General features: G+C 42.5%; 1 protein-coding gene across 6 annotated transcripts in view; it reads right to left on the bottom strand.

The window, feature by feature from the left end:
* The window catches only part of PLCB4 (phospholipase C beta 4), a 305,420-nt gene that overhangs the window by 250,348 nt on the left and 39,281 nt on the right, over positions 1–15,791 (bottom strand). For all 6 annotated transcript variants that reach the window (XM_083175639.1, XM_083175638.1, XM_083175634.1 and 3 more), the window contains exon 2: positions 12,207–12,264. The gene's annotated coding sequence lies outside the window, so the exon portion shown is untranslated. The remainder of the gene's footprint in view (positions 1–12,206; positions 12,265–15,791) is intronic.

Below are 15,791 nucleotides of genomic sequence, written 5' to 3'. Positions count from 1 at the left end.
AGCTCAAAACCGCCCAGGCGAAAAGAAGCCCATAGGCTTCTATAGGGTATCGCCACCCAAAGGTAATGAGGCGGCGGGGTTTTAATACATAGGAAAATGCAGTAATACGGGGGTTTTACCGCATTTTCCCCTTAGTACATGTGTGTAGGCCCCATCAGATGTATAAAAATAATCAACAGGCAACTAAACAGCCAGAGAAAACAACAAGTATTAAAGAAAACACATCTACAGTAAGATACATCGATAGATAAGCTACGTACACAAGAGGCCACCCCAACAGTGTAAAGCACCATACACACTAGGTGACCCTGGCCGCGGCCGATACAGTAAACAATATCGGCCGCGGGTCGTTAACGATGCGCACTCCCGATATTGAGTGTACACACAAGACGGTATTTTGAAAGATATCACTCAACAGCCCCGTTCGGAGCGATATCTTTTACAATATCCTCTGGTGTGTATGGGGCTTTAAGCTTCATTAGTAAACTTATAAATAGAAATCCATTAACAACAGAATATCAGACTGTTCTACACACTCACATCTATGTATTATTATTTATATTGTTTTTCTAAATATAGATAAGTTAATGACATCATTATTAACCGCTGCTGTAAATCAAACAGTAGAAATGCCCAACAAATAAATGAAACTTAACATACTAGTCTGACTGCTTCCGTCATTTATTTACTAACGGTAAATATTTGACTAGTGTTCAAACACCATACTAATGCTGGCTGAACAGTATCCAGCGCAGCCAGCAGCCGTACACCAGGGCTGGCTCATAGTAAGATGAGAAAACTATATGAATTATTTTTGCTATTAATGCTATATTACGTCTATACTGACTTTTTATTTCCGTCGCTGTTCCTCTGAAGATGGGGCGGGTACTGAGATCATGTGATGTCAGCTTCTCGCAGCAAACAGGCATCAACGCACCTGCCTCCACAGGGGAACTCCCGGGGATTTTATGGGGACGTACACCAATCATTCAATGGAGGATATCATGAGTTGAATTCTGGTCCGTCCCGACAAATTGCTGCAAAAGTTTATCTAGACAGCACATAGATGATAAAGTAGCACTTCCCAAAACTTTGCCCTGTTCTATACTTCAGGGTTGCCTACCCTCCCGGAATGGCCGGGAGGGTCCAGAAAATCGGGCCTCTCGGAAAGGTGGGCAACCCTCCCGGTTTCTGGGGGACCCCCGCTCCTGTCCCTGTTCCCAGCTAGCTCACCCCTGACGCGCCGTTTAAATAACCGGATATGCCTATCTCCGATGAGGGGGCGGGGCTAAAGTGACAGATTGTGACATTTTAGCCCCGCCCCCTCGGCGGCGATCAGCAAATCGGGTCATTTTACATCATGGGGCGGGGCTTAATGGTGTCACGATCAAGCCCCGCCCCCCGAACGCCTGCTGAAAGTCTCCTCTCCGACACAGGGCCAGATTCAAAAAATGATAACATGGAGAGTAATAAACAACCAGCCAATCAGCTTTTAACTGCCATGTTACATGCTGGGTTTGAAAAATGACAGGTAGAAGCTGATTGGGTGGCTATTTATCACTCTCCACTGTATCACTTTTTGAAGCTTGATACATCTGGCTCACAGTCCGCTAGACAGACCCACCTATATTGGAACACGTGTAGGGTATGGAGCACATGATCTGTAAGTACTGTATGTGCAATAGGAGTCTCCTGCAAAGGCGTGGGTCACCCTAACAACATGGCCTTGATGTTGGAGACAGACTGAGGTCAATGTGTTTGATGTTTGTGTGCGCTTATTACTGTTGCTAGGAGGATACAATGACAGAGGGTGATCCCAGTGACTGGCTATTAATCCTTCACAAATCGTTCGTGGAAATACAATTAAAAAACCTTATGATTTCTCATACAGGTTGAGTATCCCGTATCCGTATATCTCTTATCCGAATTATTCCAAAAACCGTGGTTTTTGGAATCATTCGAATTTATTTATTTTTTTTACCCCCCCTAACCCTCTTTTCATACTTACCAAGTCCCAGGGCGTCCACAGCAGGCCTCCGGCATCTTCTCCAGGGTCTCCAGCGGTCCCAGGAATGCATTGCGCGAGTGTGCGCGCGCGCCGGTGACGTCACCGGTGCGCGCGCACACTCGCGCAATGCATTCCTGGGACCGCTGGAGACCCGGAGAAGATGCCGGAGGCCTGCTGTGGACGCCCGGGGACTGCGTGGACGCCGAGGGACCACCGGACACCATCAGGGGACAGGTAAGTATGGCTAAAACAATTTATTCCAAAAACCGGAATATTCCCCTATCCGGAATGCTCGTGGTCCCGAGCATTTCGGATAGGGGATACTCAACCTGTATTAGGGCCTATGTATCAAAGCTAGGAGAGAGAAACACTGGAGACCAGCCAAAAAGCTCCTTCCAGTGTATGTTACAGGCGCAGGCGTCTATATATTAACACTTGGAGAGAAATAATGTGGAAGGAGATAAAGTATCAGCTATTCAGCTCCTATTTGCTATGTCACAGGCTGTTATAGTTAGTAGCTTGTTGACACTTTGGGGTGATTTATTGTGTCCAGTGATAAAGCACCAGCCAATTAGCTCCTGCCAAGTTACAGACTGCCCCTTTATTAGAGAGGCTCCAGAAGTAAAATATTCAAATAGGGGAGCCACACCCACTGCCACCAACTGCCATTCCAAAACAACTCACTGGCAGTGGGAGTGGCTGCCCTATTTGAATGATGAACTGCCCCCCGGCTTACCTCTACAACCGCCACTGCCATTTATCTCTCTCCACTTTATCAAAGCTTTCATATCTACGCCCCATTGGTCTAAGAGGTTTAGGGCCAGATTCTCTAAGCTCCAAAAGTGATAAAATGGAGAGTGATAAACAGCCAGCCAATCAGCTCCTGTCTGGCATTTTTCAAACACAGTCTGTGACATGGCAGACAGGAGCTGATTGGCTGGCTGTTTATCACTCTCCATTTTATCACTTTTGAAGCTTAGAGAATCTGGCCCTTAGTATGAAAAGTCAACATTCAGAATGTCAAAACTGGGACTACCGGCAGGTATTGTTGATGAAGGTCATATTGAAAAAAATGCTTATTCATTGTCAGAGGAAACAAAATTTCACTCATTTTAATAAAGGAAATGTATATAGACTTCCTACCCTACCTATTAGGGGGGGTATTCAATGAATTCCTATCCACGGAAACATTGGCCGATGAATATCCAATCCTGGCTGTTTTCAGCCGAGACTTGCTGCTGCAGATTTGGCTCTTTGAAAAGCGAAATATGCAAATTTAGCGGTCATTTCCAAGAGGCGAATGCGGTATCACACTACCGAGTAGGGAAGGGTGCGGCAGGGGATCACCCAGCATCTTGTGGTCGCCCCAATAAACACACTGTGCATTCCCCTGAGAACGCTGGCCTGCAATGCCTGCTCGGGCCGGGCCACTGACACCACATGAAGTAAGTGCCCACCCCCCGAATTCATATGAGGGCCCCAGAAATTATTAGATGGTTAGCAAACATCAAATGATTTCTCTCCTGGTCAGCCTCATGCGAGGGGTTATTTTCACGTGCTAGCGAGGGGATCCGGGTGCCCTATTCACATCAACCACTGTAGCATAAAACCTCAAAAAAAAACCTACATTGTAAGCAGCCAACTGACCTACCAATAGTGTGAAGGTAAAAACAAAGAATGCACCAATTCCACACAGACTGGGCCCTGGATCACAGGCGCCGATTGTGCGGGTGCTCCTGGGCCTGTGCATCCGCATAAAACGATGAGCACCCGCGGACGGTTCTAGGGGCCCGTGGATGGTCCCCAGGAAATCCATCGTTAGCCTCACACAAGGAGGCCGCATTCCCAGAGGTGCATTGCAGGTCCAACCATGATGTCATGCAGCTCTGCGGACCCGCCCCCCCCACTCAGAGAACAGCCTGTGCAGACATGCCAGCCAGCCCCAGCAGCCCATTGTGCACGCACACAGCTGGGATGGACCACCAGCATGGCAGCAAAGACAGGTAGAGTGCGCTAACCACTGCGCAACTGATCTGCCCTGTGCTGTTGTGCAAGTCGAGTGGTTTCCTTTCATACAGGAATTAAATCTGGGCATGCTACTTATATCTATATTAATATAACACCCTCCTCAGAGCTGCACAATTAGCAGATTTCCTTTGCTTGAATCAAAGTACTGCAGAGTGGGAATGTCGCTGAATGTCTAATCATTAACAGCGCAGTGATTTATATGAACGGTTCCACTTCCTCCGATTAAGGAGAGCGAATAAAAAAAATAAAAAAAAATCATATACAAACATTTACTCAGTAACTAATTTGACTAGAAGCGTCACCGCGTGCACAAGCTTTATAAAGTTTTCTCTTAAATAAACAAACAAATAAATAAGAGCATATATCTTATTAGTGTATGGGTGGAGTATCATTGATCTACTTGTGGTCTGTTATAGAACGGAACCCAGTCCCCGGAAGCATCATCCAGGGAGTTTTCAGAAGGCAGATAAGGACAGCAATTACCATGTACTTGTAAGCACATTCTTCGTGTTTGCCACAAAGAGCCATGCATGCAAATAGGCTTTGAATATACAAATGAAAAACACTCGTTTAATACCGCTTGGAGATTTGCATTAGGAAGAAACATATTATCAAGAGGGACAGATTATGTTTTCATTTATCGTCAGCGCAGATTCTCATGTAATGAAAATGTCCTAATATTGTTTGTAATTACCCTGTCTGCTGTGCAAGGGGTATTGAAGGGTTCTCTTCTTGGCGGCACAATAAAAGACTTCTATAATTTTGTTTAATAATGTTCCCATAACCTCTACTGTACTTGCAGTTAATATAACATTGGGTTACAATACAAAATCAGTTCAATTGCTGCAGTGTTTCAGTCCTCAGCACACTCCAGGCGCCCATACACGTTGCGATCAGCAGCGTGCAATGCGCGCTCCCGCAGGCATTGCCCAGTACAAAAAGTATGTTCTGCACATACTGTACTTTTTGTACTGCCCGCGGATCACATTGCAGCGCATACAAATCGCATGCGTTGGGATCCGCCCGATAACGTGTTGCATTGCATGCTGTTATCCCAATGTGTATGGGCACCTTTATACCCCTTTTACACCAAAAATCTCAGATCCGACCCGGCATTTGGAACACGGATCCAAATTAGGTCGGATCCGGGATTTTCACAGTTTATACTGCGGTGCCTACCCGCAGTGTAGACATAATCTCCAAGCGCCGGGACCGCAATCACCCCTGCTGGGACCACCAATCGCCACGCTGGGGGTAGCACAGCACCAAGGAAAGCTGCTGGGCTGCAGCCACTGTACACCCCCCATCCCCCATCCATGAGATGAATGGATGCCGCACACAGGCATCCATTCACCTCCTCCCTGCCGCCGCTACTGTCTGCAGAGTACAGCAGACAGCAGCGAAGGCTGTGTGTGCCCCCATCCAACCTGCGGACGCTGCGGTCCACAGGTTCGGCTTCCCCCATTGATGTAAACTGGAGCCGGGATGGATGACCCGGCGTACCCGTTTACACTGCCCTCTACCTAGGTCCTAGCCGCGTTCAACCCAGGTGAAGACCTGGGTAGAAGTCCCTTGTAAAGGGACACGGGTTGACCCATTTACACCGCCGCTGACCGGGGTTTTGCGGCGGTGTAAAAGGTGTATAACAGCAGCCATCGAGCCTGATTCAGGTTACGAATGGTGGAGAATCAGGCCCTTGGTATCTTATCACAAGCAGAGACTTTTCTAAATCATTTTAATGGGGCCTGCACATGGGACAATTTCAGGGCATTTTCTAAGTAACCTCACTAGATCGCTTAGAAAATACCCCTACATCGCTCTGTGTGTAGGAGCCACAGCGATAGCGATGCGCGGTCTTGCGCATCGCTATCGACTGGTGATTAGAATAATTCCGGCTGGAAATATGTAATTAATCGTCCATCAGGGCCAGTATTCTCACCGGAGAACAGTGGCCCTGACAGATCACTCAGCACAGATCACTGTGCAGCACTGTGTGCTGAGCGATCTACATTTATCAGATCGCTCAGCGACATCTCCCCGTGTGTAGGCCCCTTAAGCATGATGCCAATAACCTGGGCTAGTTGGGATTGGCAGTGAACATATATGGACTCGAATTGTTAGAAGGCGCCACGTATTACTAGTGTATGGTGGTTACTCCAATGGATAAATACTTAGCTACAGATGCCCAAGTCATGGAAGAAGCCTCGAACAGCAGCTCTTCTAAAACGATCATCCAACAGGTTGGTTGCATTTTGCAGAAATCCTAGGTGAAATTTAATAGGATGCGAGATTAAGAAAGTGAGAGGTTTGGTAAGAAATCTCCAGGTTTTTTTAAAGCGGCAATCATTTACTCTTCAAAATCAAACTGGTTTTGCAGTACAAATGATTGCCGCTTTAAAATAAACTGGAGATTTCTTACCAAGTCTCTCACTTTCTGAATCTCTCATCCTATTAAATTCCCCTCCCCGTGTTAGATTTTTGTTGCGCCAGTGAATGAAAAGACGTATAATGGTGAGACTGCTCCATGTCCTGTATGCACTACTGCATGTAAATATTTGGGGCTTTCTTTTCTAGTAGATCCAGTTTATTTCCTCCTAAAGCATTGTCTTTATACGTTACCAACGGCAACAATTCCACAGCTTTTACATAGAAAGGCTTACATGTACAGCAATATGGCTCGGCAGACAGGGTTCTGATGCACTCTTATCCTGATAACTTGCCAATTTAATCACATACGCTCTAAATAAAGATACACGGTTTCCTAATCTCTTTTATATTGCATCCTAAGCTCTTCTATGCGGGAGCAGCCAGAGAGGTCTTACAGTGCAGCATGGCCCTTATATAGAAGCACAGGGTTTACTCGTACAAGTGCCAACAAGGTACAAAAACAGGAGTTTATTATCCCCACTGGTGACTTAGCAGCGGTTTGCAGGTATAAACCTATAAAGAAATATAATACAGGATATAGCTGAAATAATATACGATGACCGATGAATCTGTAATACGATATCTTGCAATTCAGGGATTCTTTCAGGTCATTTGCAATTATCTACCAGTAATGCACTTTTTAGCCCCAGGTAATGCCTAAAAAAAGACTGATGGTTGCTTAGGGGCTTATTCCCACCGCTGCGTTCTGAAAATCTAATGCAAAACAACCGGTTCCTTTGATTTTTCATGCATTCTAGAACAGGTTGTATAGGTTAAAGCGTACCACATTTAGAACATGCGAAGAATGAGTTAAAGATCCAGAAAAAGACAAAAACATTCACTGGACACGAACATTTTCACGGTACTGTATATGTGAATGCTTGCACATATTTGTTTTCTACTGCTAATCTTTAGATCTATTAATTATTAGTTATTTATATAGCGCACACATATTCCGCAGCACTTTACAGAGAACATTTGAACATTCACATCAGTCCCTACCCCAGTGGAGTTTACAATCTATATTCCCTACACACATATTCACTCTAAAGCTGGGTACACACGGATAGATTTGAAGCCCGATGTGGGCGTTCCCGATCGATGGGAACGACCAATCGTTCAAATCGTTCCGTGCATCATTAACGATGCGCGTACCCGTGAATCGTTAACGATGGTCTATGATCTTTCCTGCATGCAGGAAGATCATAGACAAATCTTTTGTCAAGTGTATCCAATCGTTCCGTGTGTACGCATAATGAACGATTTGATACACTCAGAACGCTTCCGACATTGTTCCGTGTGTACTCACCATAAGGTTAATTTTGTTGAAATCCGATAATCTACCAGTACATTTTTGGATTTATGGGAGGAAACCGGAGTACCCTTAGGAAACCCACACACGTACAGGGAGAATATACAAACTCCGCACAGTTAGAGCCATGGTGGGAATGGAACCCATGACCTTAGTGCTGTGAGGCAGTAATGCTAACCATTACACCATCCATTTATATGTATTGAGTACTTGAAAAATATAATTACTTAAACACCAAAAATAAACATAGACAGTATAATATTCTAATCTTATTACGTATTATAACTTATTGATCAGCAACTTTTATTTGATTACTTTGAAAGTTTATTACAAACCATCACTAACAAAACCAATACTAATGGTATTTCACACCTCTAGGCTCTCAGATCTGATCGCAGTACAAATTTGTTCTCAAAATGGGCAAAACCATATGCACTGCAGGTGGGGCAGATGTAACAGAGAGAGTTAAATTTTGGAGGGGTGTGTTGAAACTGAAATCTAAATTGCAGTGTAAAAATAATGCAGCCGGTATTTACCCTGCACAGGAACGAAATAACTTATACAAATCTAACTCTCTCTCTGCACATGTTACATCTGCCCCACCTGCAGTGCACATGGTTTTGCCCATTTTGAGAACAAATTTGCACTGCGATCAGATCTAAATAAGGGCCCTAATGAGCAGGGGTATCCAGATAGGATAGCTCCACAGGGGTATGGGCAACCAATCAGATACTATCTATTATCTTCTAGTAGGTGCTTAATAAATAAGTAGATTCTGATTGGTTATCCATAGCAACCATGTGAAATAGAACTCCCATCTCTGCAAATTTACCCAATATCGGATTCATTCCCATGTATTTCAGGACATTTGTGCATTTCACACCACCCACCTTAAGCCTTAAGTATTGAATTAAATAGATGTGACAAAATGCCATATTGATGAAGTTCTAAAGCATCAGCCGCCTGCTTGCAAGTACCAGCTATAAAAGGATGTTATAGAAAAAACCCTGCAAACAAAATAAACATTAAACCTCTTATCTAGTACGGTCTGACTAATGAGAGCGTAAACATCGCATCCTTAAAGGAAAGAACTCCATCCTTAGTCCCACCAGCGTTTTCATCCTACTTGTCATCTTTTATACCTTTCATCTATTTCCATCTCTGATAATGGTATTAAAATATTCCTTCTAGCAAGGTTATCTGTCCTCCCGAGTAAGTCATTGTCGCTGATAAAAGGAACAGAATTTCCTTATTTCACTCTGTTGCTCTTTACAAGTTTACCCACTGTCTCCCCCATCCCGATATACAGCGTCACAGCTCCCTGGTACATACGTATCCTGTTATATCCTCCCGCGGGGCTTGGGAGGTGACTGTCACCGATCAGCTCACGCCACCGTCTGAGATTTCGGGATAAAATAATTATGCTCAATTTAGATTTAGTCAAATGCTCGTAAAAATAGGGCTCATAATCGTTACAATGGGGGACTAGAGCATGAAGCTTTTTGAGGCTTTAAGTGAAACTTGTTGATGTTATGTAGAACTCCTGTCGGTATTAGTGACAGCTTATGTGTGCAGATGTAATCACATGTGTCTCACTGCAGGATTACTCATTTTGACACGCAGATTACAAGAGTAATCTGAATTGCCGGCGATTCACTTACTGTACATCTGCAGGGAAATCTTGGCTATCTTGACTATAGAGTTGTAAAGATCTGCTGGTAATGAGACAGGCCCACCCGGCATCAAACATCCACTAATAATGGCCACGTACTGATGGGGTATGGGTCACTGGGTCGACCAACTAAAAGTCGACATGCATTGAGTGGACTACTAACGTCGACATAGTTTAGGATGACACCTCAAATAGGTCGACATGCTTAAGGTCTGCCGGGTTGGAAGGTCAACACAAGCATTAGGTCAACATTGTCTAGGTAGACAGTCAAAAGGTTGACATGGGTTTTTCACTTTTTTTGCTCCAAATGTCAACATGGACGTGTCGGTGTGCAACTGCTCTTACCATGCTTCAGGCACGTTGCCTAGCTATGCTTGGCACCATATTCTATTCTCCCTCCATGCCCTTGTGGATGTTGGAGCATGAAATATTTCCTGTCGGCACTTGTCGGCTCAAAAAAAATGAAAAACCCAATGTCAACCTTTTGACTATCGACCTATTGCTTGTGATGACCTTCCAACCCACCTTAAGCATGTCAACCTATTTGAGGTGTCAACCTATGCTGTGTCAATTTTTTGTTTCACTTTTTTTTGTTATCAGGGAATACAGACTGTAAGCTCCAATGGGGACAGATTTGAATGTTCAAATATTCTCTGTGTGCGCTTTATATATCATTTCCAAAACAAACAGATGATGGGTAAAAAAAATATCGAATGGTCTAAATTCTCTAGTTGACTGCTTAAAACAGAAAGGATATACAAAAGGTACTTTGAACGATGGCAAACAAATCAGAACCTTCTTTACACTGCTAGAATGTCAGATCAGTGTGGTGCCTCTATCAGTAATTGTCTGAATGCACTGGCGTTATTGATGGGCTGCCAGCCAATAGCATGAAGTAAACAGAACCATCGGCAAACAGTTACAAGACAAAGTAAAGTAGCGCTATGCACAACCCTAGTAACTAATATACATTAACAGTAAATATAAACAAGCTGAAAACCATAGATAGATAGAATTCCTTTATTCGTCTCACAATGCTGCACTGCAGGTGGGGCAGATGTAACATGAGCTGCACTGCAGGTGGGGCAGATGTAACATGAGCAGAGAGAGTTAGATTTGGGTGCGTTATTTTGTTTCTGTGCAGGGTAAATACTGGCTGCTTTCTTATTACACTGCAATATAGATATCAGTTTGAAGTACACACCCCACCCAAATCTAACTCTCTCTGCTAATGTTACATCTGCCCCACCTGCATTGCAACATGGTTTTGCCCATTAGCAAACCAAATGTGCTTTGTGAGCCAACCTGAATCACCCTCTTTATTATAGAAAGAAGAAAATACCACACACACACACACACACACACACACATCAGGCAAAAATGTGACAATTTGAATGTTAACAAATGATTCATATTCCTAATTAATATTCCTAATAGTTTGTCACCTTAAAAAGCAAAAAAAAAAAAAATATTTTTCTATGACAGATCAGGAATGGGTTTCCCTGGAGTTCTAGCTTGTGAGAGCCACTTGTAACACCCTGCGTTCTACTGAGTCTGTGCATCGACAGGGACTGCTCCGTAACAACTGGATATTTACCATCTGCCTGGCTGTCGCTTCTGGAGCACATGCACAGAACATCCACTACAATTAGCGACCAGCCTCCTACAGTACTTGGGTTTTAGGTGTACGTTTAATTGTGTTCATTGCTAATATGTCCATGACATGTTCTTTTGCATAGCAAATGACATTGCCAGGATAAAAGGCATATTCCTTTGAGTTACATCAAGTAGGAAGAGCTGTAAATTGCTATGACACCCAGACACGGGGTTTTTTTGTTTGTGGTTTGCGAATGCTACTTCAATGCACTTATAAATCAAGATTCACTGAAGCCAGATGTAAATCATAAAGTAATAAAATGTTCTTTTCAAGGAGAAAACACTGCTAAGGGCAACCAGTTATTAAAATAAAAAAGTTCCTCCTCTACGTTACAGAGCACAGTCTGTTTTTCTCTCTTAATAAGTAGAGCCCTCCGCGCAGAGTGGAAGCCATGTTCAGATTCCGTCCTACTTGCTGAGGCAGAGGCCATTTTGTTGTACTTATCTTAGCAAGATGGCTGCACCACCTGCTCTCTTTCTGTGAGAAAAGCAGGCTCAAAATAACATGAAGGAATCCTTCCGCCTTAATAACATTACTATTACAACTTATATTCTTTCACAAAGTGCTTTGCTTGGAGCACAAAAGAGTATGAAAGAACCACAGACGCAGTATCTGAGAATGCAGTAGGTCAACTTCTTTACTGACTGAAACCTGAAAATCAAGTTTGCACATTCTCCCGCTTCTAATTGTAGCACCTGCTTAGATAAGACGTTTGCTGATCTGTAAAGTATGTCTTGCCGGAGATTTAGTGTTCCTTTTTGAACAAACAAGATAAACTAGTCAATATTTCAAATAAACGTCTGAACCTCAATCTGTTGTTGGTGGTGTTTTCCTGCTAAGCCGTAGCTACTACCCACGCAAGGAAGGCAATTGTGACAGTACTGGCTCCAGAGACTTTGAGTTATCTTGGAAGAATCCATGATTTAGGTGCGGCTACGTCATGTTGGTAAAGGTGATATCCTAACAGTCATTCTTATTTGTTAAAGCCCTGAGCCTAAAATAAGCTAGAAATGGTAACTGAGCTGAATGCCGTGGCCACTGACAGGACTAAAGGCTAAATCACAAATAAAGTTCTATTTGTAAAAAAAAAAAATGAACTTACCTTCACTATGCAGGTAGCTGATCTTCTATAGCGCTCATTGTAAAAAATCCATTGTTTCCTACAAGAAATAAATATTTAGTGTTACTGAATGGGACGAAGCTGAAATGCTAACAGATCTCAAACAAAGACAGACTGTTTATTCATTGGCAGGACCACAGTAAAACCATACCAAGTTCTGCTGTACCGGTGCAAATAACAACAGCTACAATTGTGCATTTAAGCTAAGTGAATAACACTAGCACTATAGTAATCTCACTAGCCTCACTGCCTTAATGGACAATTCCACCGTAATGGTAGATATTTTGAAACTTTTGTCACCTCCTTTGCTTAATCTTCACATAGTACATTGGGGTGTCTTCTACTGGCATGTACTGGTAGACACATGACGATTTTGGCTTCAGAGAATGCAGGGTTAACGTGTGAACAGGGCATAAACTAAGCTCAATGCGGACAGGGTGGGTACGAAATCCCAGCAGTCAGGACACATTCAGAAGGCCGACAGTGGAATCCCAAAGGACAGAAACCCGTTGGAACCCAACAAGAATGTTCACCATACTACAAAACTTAAACCATACCACAAAACCCACCCTGTCCACAGCCTATCTGTAATCTCTGTATCCCACAACTCAACCCTAACCTCCACCTAGCTGCTAACTCTAACCCCAACCCCAGTACTTACCACTGAGATCCGTCAGGATCCTGCTGTCGGTCTTCTGACAGCTTGGATCCCGATTAATGGGATTTTGACTCTGTCATTGGAAGATGAGTCTGTATGGAATACTTAAGACCCAAATGTCATACTATTAATTCTGGGGGTCCAAATGTCGCTGGCCTGGGTTGGAGAGATGACGAGAGTAGGAAGTGCAGTGGGCCCAATGTTTTGGGATCCAATAAAATCATGGACTCCGACTGAGCAGATCAAGCACCCCAAAAAAATAGAGGAACAGGAGGGGATGGGGCAAATTTCCAAAGGATTTAAAATATAAATGGATTCCTCTCTGCGTCACAAAAGAAATATAACACATTCCTTTGAAGGTTGATGATTAAAATGTCTGCTACGACTTAAACAAGACATTAAAGAAAAGACATGCCCCATCAAATATGGGTTGACAACACTAACCTCCTTTATCTAGAACACAGGTTCTCAAACTCGGTCCTCAGGACCCCACACAGTGCATGTTTTGCAGGTCTCCTCACAGAATCACAAGTGAAATAATTTGCTCCAGCTGTGGCTCTTTAAAATGTGTCAGTCAGTAATGAGTGCACCTGCCGGATGACTTGGAAAACGTGAACTTGAGGACCAAGTTTGAGAACCCCTGAACTAGAAGACTGCAAGTCAAAGGCAGTCCTATGAAGCGTGAGACTTGTGTACTGCCTCTACTACCCTCCCCCATTGCAATGGAACTGGTCATAGGGAAACTACCCACTTTTAAAAATCTCCATTCAGCCAAAAGATGGTCAGATCTAGTGAAGAATAATAAAGTTAATCTAGAGATACTATTTAGATAATTAATGCTGTATTTAGCAACTGGCATAATACACTATCGTATATTTTTAAGGAACTAAAATTTCATATTTCAAATAATTTGAGTATATATTATATACACACACACACACAGTTATATGAAAACAAGTGCCAAGTACAATCTGACTTCCCATACTATACAGGTGCATAGCAGAGACTGAAAAGGTAGGCAGGGAAAAAAAACATACTGTAGGCGCTAGTATATTTGCACAGCAATTACTGTGAGATCCGGGAGCGCTGTTTGCTTTATATGTGAACCATTTGTGTATTTCTACACCAAGGAGACGTAATCCAAGACTGCAGCACGTTAACTATAATTCCCGCCATGTTCTATCTGCAAAATTTTAAAAATTTAAAAACTTTAAAGAAAAATAAGCAAATAAACAAAACAAACAAACAACACAATAAACCATAAACAAACAAAACAAAAAAAAAACACCTTCTAGAACTCAAGGCAGCAAGGAAAAGAAAATATCTGCCCAAATTTGTAGAGAAACATCAATCGTAGGCTCCTGTTCAACTTCATTTAATAACCGAGAGGCAAATTAGATGTGATGTCTGAGTACACGACTTTTCAAGGAGATATTCACAGTTTATTGGAGTGAAAACATCACTCCGTATTTGGGTTTACACACTGCAAATTGCAGAGCATTTTACAGTACGAGGCTTTGTGGTATGCGCAAAAAGTAATAAAGCCAAAATAAAAGTATAACAAAATAAAGTAAAATATATGCTCATTAAATAAACAATGGGAGAAAAAGCCGACAGCAATTGGAAATGCCTTGTGTAATAAGTATTCTTTAAAAAGTACAGCTTATTTATTAAATTACTGGCTGAGCCTCTTCTGTCATAGAGAAAGAAGAAAAAAATAAAGATGTTGCTATGACAAACAGCCAGAAATAAATGACATTTAAGAGACTGGGGCAGGCTAGACAGGCTTCTGCCTATGCAAGGGTAACTCCAAATTCATCTGGGATGAACTTTCCCATGGCTATTGCAGGTTATCCCCGCAGATGTTTTCAGGATTGATACATAAATAAAAGTTTAAAAAGGTTTGGGTGAACAAAGTGATATCTGTTATTCAAAAAAAAAAAAAACATAAAAGTATATTACTATATTTTTAAAAAGCACCCCCCCCCCCCCAAAAAAAAAAAAAGAAAGTCATATATGTTATTATAACCATTGAAAATCCACGGAGACTGTTCAGTGTCTGGTATGTAAACTACGTCAAATTACTCTAAGGGTGCATACACACTGTACAATTTTTTTGACCAATTTGGTTGAAAGACATTTCCATTGAACCCAGTGTCCTGGACTAAAGATGTTGACTAAAGATATTGACGACAGATGAAAGAAGAAAGATCTAGCTACAGTTTATAGGCTTATTTTGAAAGATATTCAAATTGAGCTGCATGCACAGTTGACGAACAATCTTGATGAACAACTGGCGGGTATGCACATCATCATTCATCGTTTGTTTGTTGACAATATCTTTTGTCAACATCTTTCATCCAGGACACTGGGTTCAATGGAAATGTCTTTCAACCAAATTGGTCAAAAAAATTGTACAGTGTGTATGCACCTTAAGGGCCAGATGTATCAAGCTTCAAAAAGTGGGGAGTGATAAACAGCCAGCCAATCAGCTGCTACCTGTAATCATGCAGGCTGGGTTTGAAAAATAACTGATTGGCTGGTTGTTTAACAAGTCGCAAGTATATGAGCAATTATTGTATACAATATCGCATCTCATTGCATCTCGATTTTTCGATGAGATGAGATCTAGTACAAAAAGTGTGAGCTGCACATACTTTTTGTACTAGATCTCATCTCATCGTAAAACCGCTATTGTATATAATATTGTATACAATAATTATAACGTGTATGGGCACCTTGAGATTTGCACTTAGGCCTGCTAGCACCTAGAAAGGTGAAATGTGCATGGAAAGCCAGATCATTTGGTAATGGAGGACAGGTGCGAGGTGCCAGTACATGCAAGTGGCTTGTGATTGGCTGATTGTGAATGCACCATTGTCTCTGATAGGTGTTTTCTTTTTATTATT

This window comes from Crinia signifera, chromosome 3 (genome assembly GCF_055691185.1).
Source record: "Crinia signifera chromosome 3, ASM5569118v1, whole genome shotgun sequence".
In the NCBI taxonomy this organism is placed as follows: Eukaryota; Metazoa; Chordata; class Amphibia; order Anura; family Myobatrachidae; genus Crinia; species Crinia signifera.
Note: the sequence above shows the minus strand (reverse complement) of the source record. Positions and strands in the feature narration are given on the sequence as shown.